Source organism: Salvelinus fontinalis, chromosome 34 (assembly GCF_029448725.1).
Source record: "Salvelinus fontinalis isolate EN_2023a chromosome 34, ASM2944872v1, whole genome shotgun sequence".
Taxonomy (NCBI): Eukaryota; Metazoa; Chordata; class Actinopteri; order Salmoniformes; family Salmonidae; genus Salvelinus; species Salvelinus fontinalis.
Window position 1 is genome coordinate 18,475,136 of NC_074698.1, and position 3,835 is coordinate 18,478,970.

Below are 3,835 nucleotides of genomic sequence, written 5' to 3' on the forward strand. Positions count from 1 at the left end.
TATGTTTTGTCTGTCGTTCTATTGTGTGTCTGATTCCCTTCAATTCCCTATTGTTTATTCTCTTTCAGGCAAGACAAGTGTAAAACGTATCACATCTCAAATCTAATGCATAGGCATAATAGCACATAAAAAGTGTCAGTATTCATGTATTAATTCTCAATGTTTTTCTTTGTTGGTTTCAAAAGAAGCTGCAATTCATGTTAAGCCTCATTCTTTTTTCTATCCACAGATGAACTGTACAATGTCAGGAAACTGAGGAAAGTGAGGAAAGTGATACCGTGGTCGGGCAGTGTCACACTGAGGAAAGTGATGCTGTGGTCGGGCAGTGTCACACGGAGGAAAGTGATGCTGTGGTCGGGCAGCGTCACACGGAGGAAAGTGATGCTGTGGTCGGGCAGTGTCACACGCAGGAAAGTGATGCTGTGGTCGGGCAGTGTCACACTGAGGAAAGTGATGCTGTGGTCGGGCAGTGTCACACGGAGGAAAGTGATGCTGTGGTCGGGCAGCGTCACACGGAGGAAAGTGATACCGTGGTCGGGCAGTGTCACACGGAGGAAAGTGATGCTGTGGTCGGGCAGCGTCACACGGAGGAAAGTGATGATGTGGTCGGGCAGTGTCACACGGAGGAAAGTGATGCTGTGGTCGGGCAGCGTCACACGGAGGAAAGTGATGTTGTGGTCGGGCAGTGTCACACGGAGGAAAGTGATGTTGTGGTCGGGCAGTGTCACACGGAGGAAAGTGATGCTGTGGTCGGGCAGTGTCACACTGAGAAAAGTGATGCTGTGGTCGGGCAGCGTCACACGGAGGAAAGTGATGCTGTGGTCGGACAGTGTCACACTGAGGAAAGTGATGCTGTGGTCGGACAGTGTCACACGCAGGAAAGTGATGCTGTGGTCGGGCAGCGTCACACGGAGGAAAGTGATGATGTGGTCGGGCAGTGTCACACGGAGGAAAGTGATGCTGTGGTCGGGCAGCGTCACACGGAGGAAAGTGATGCTGTGGTCGGGCAGTGTCACACTGAGGAAAGTGATGCTGTGGTCGGGCAGTGTCACACTGAGGAAAGTGATGCTGTGGTCGGGCATCGTCACACTGAGGAAAGTGATGCTGTGGTCGGGCAGTGTCACACTGAGGAAAGTGATGCTGTGGTCGGGCATCGTCACACGCAGGAAAGTGATGCTGTGGTCGGGCAGTGTCACACGGAGGTAAGTGATGCTGTGGTCGGGCTGCGTCACACTGAGGAAAGTGATGCTGTGGTCGGGCAGTGTCACACTGAGGAAAGTGATGCTGTGGTCGGGCAGTGTCACACGCAGGAAAGTGATGCTGTGGTCGGGCAGTGTCACACGGAGGAAAGTGATGCTGTGGTCGGGCAGTGTCACACGCAGGAAAGTGATGCTGTGGTCGGGCAGTGTCACACGGAGGAAAGTGATGCCGTGGTCGGGCAGTGTCACACGGAGGAAAGTTATGCTGTGGTCGGGCAGTGTCACACGGAGGAAAGTTATGCTGTGGTTGGACTCACTCGATCAACATACCAACCACATTGGACCAATCAATCAATTCAACCATTTCCCCTCCTGTACTTCCATCCCTTGCTCTATAAAACCATGAATAAAATAACAGAGTGGTAGAATGAAAGGAGAGGTTGAAGAATGAGAGGAGAGATTGAAGAATGAGAGGAGAGATTGAAGAATGAGAGGAGAGGTTGAAGAATGAGAGGAGAGGTTGAAGAATGAGAGGAGAGGTTGAATCAAATCAAATGTATTTACAAAGCCCTTCGTACATCAGCTGATATCTCAAAGTGCTGTACAGAAACCCAGCCTAAAACCCCAAACCACAAGCAATGCAGGTGTAGAAGCACGGTGGCTAGGAAAAACTCCCTAGAAAGGCCAAAACCTAGGAAGAAACCTAGAGAGGAACCAGGCTATGAGGGGTGGCCAGTCCTCTTCTGGCTGTGCCAGGTGGAGATTATAACAGAACATGGCCAAGATGTTCAAATGTTCATAAATGACCAGCATGGTCAAATAATGATAACCACAGTAGTTGTCGAGATTGCAGCAAGTCAGCACCTCAGAAGTAAATGTCAATTGGCTTTTCATAACCGATCATTGAGAGTATCTCTACCACTCCTGCTGTCTCTAGAGAGTTGAAAACAGCAGGTCTGGGACAGGTAGCACGTCCGGTGAACAGGTCAGGGTTCCATAGCCGCAGGCAGAACAGTTGAAACTGGAGCAGCAGCACGGCCAGGTGGACTGGGGACAGCAAGGAGTCATCATGCCAGGTAGTCCTGACGCATGGTCCTAAGGCTCAGGTCCTCCGAGAGAGAGAAAGAGAGAAGTAGAGAGAGCATACTTAAATTCACACAGGACACCGGATAAGACAGGAAAAGTACTCCAGATATAACAAACTGACCCTAGCCCCCTGACACATAAACTACTGCAGCATAAATACTGGAGGCTGAGACAGGAGGGGTCAGGAGACACTGTGGCCCCATCCGATGATTCCCCGGACAGGGCCAAACAGGAAGGATATAACCCCACCCACTTTGCCAAAGCACAGCCCCCACACCACTAGAGGGATAACTTCAACCACCAACTTACCATCCTAAGACGGTCCAACTTCCCATCCTTGAAGAATGAGAGAAGTCACAGGCTGCAGATGGAGACCGAGGCAGTGGGTTTAGATGACCCCAGTTGTGACGACAGTCCTGTCTCTGAAACTAGCCAATCGCCAGTGGCCGAAAAAGCAGCGTGTCGAATGACCAACTTCTGTTGGGAGGCCATTCATACCACATGATGATGCAATCTCAAACAAATGATGTTCTCTCTCTTTTCCTCTCTCTTTTCTTTGTCATCATGCACCAAACCTTCATGTTGGCCCATCACTTTGTAATTGACCTTTCACAATAGAAGGAGACGTTCAGAGGCGTGATGTGGTCTTTGAAATGCCTATTCATACGTAAAGTGAAGGATCTGTGCATCAAATCTATAGCCCATCAGTCAACTAAAAATACTTTATTTGGAGAAAAATGCTTACAGTTCCATTACTCCAGTGGAAAAATACTATTATCTAAGATTCTAATCAACCTTTAACTGTTATAAAACGGTAAATACAGATAGACGTAGAAACTGTACGAACACGATGGTGTATTGACACTCACTGCAAAGGTGACATCTTCCTCACTGTCTTGGTTGTACTGAGGTTGTAGAATGTTATTTATAATAAAGAGGCGTCAGCGCAATTGATCTAGCAGGGGAAATTATCCTTGGATATGAATATCTGATACCAGACTACAAAGGCGATGCGAGCCCTTGAACATTTACATTTAATTGAGTTTTGTATGATATTACACTCATTAAATGCCAGCCCTCATGATTGCATAATTGCACCTCATAATGTTCCTGTTTTGAATTCTGTTCTGATCCGTGGTCGAAGCTAGCGCAACGTTAGCATAACAACAGGCACATTAGCGTAAACTAGCACTAATGCTAAACGCTTGTTGAATCATTGTGTGATAGCTAAGTATTAACATGACCCAACTAGAAATGGCCTGGGGCCGGGCTAATCTCATTTAGCTTGAGTAATGTTGTCTGTCATTAGCAAAGGAATACAATCGGTTCCTCAGAAGGCCCTAAAATTATGATCTGCGCCCGGTAAAATTAGCCACCAATTAAGGCTGTTTTTCTAAAGAAAAAAAGAATAACTCAGAAACGATTAAGGGAGAACATTAAGGAGATACGGTATTAAAGGAAAATCGCCTCGGAGTTCACTGAATAACACTCCCAGGTGAAAGACAGAGACAGACAGTCTCCTGCCGCACGGTGTTGAGCCTATTCACTGT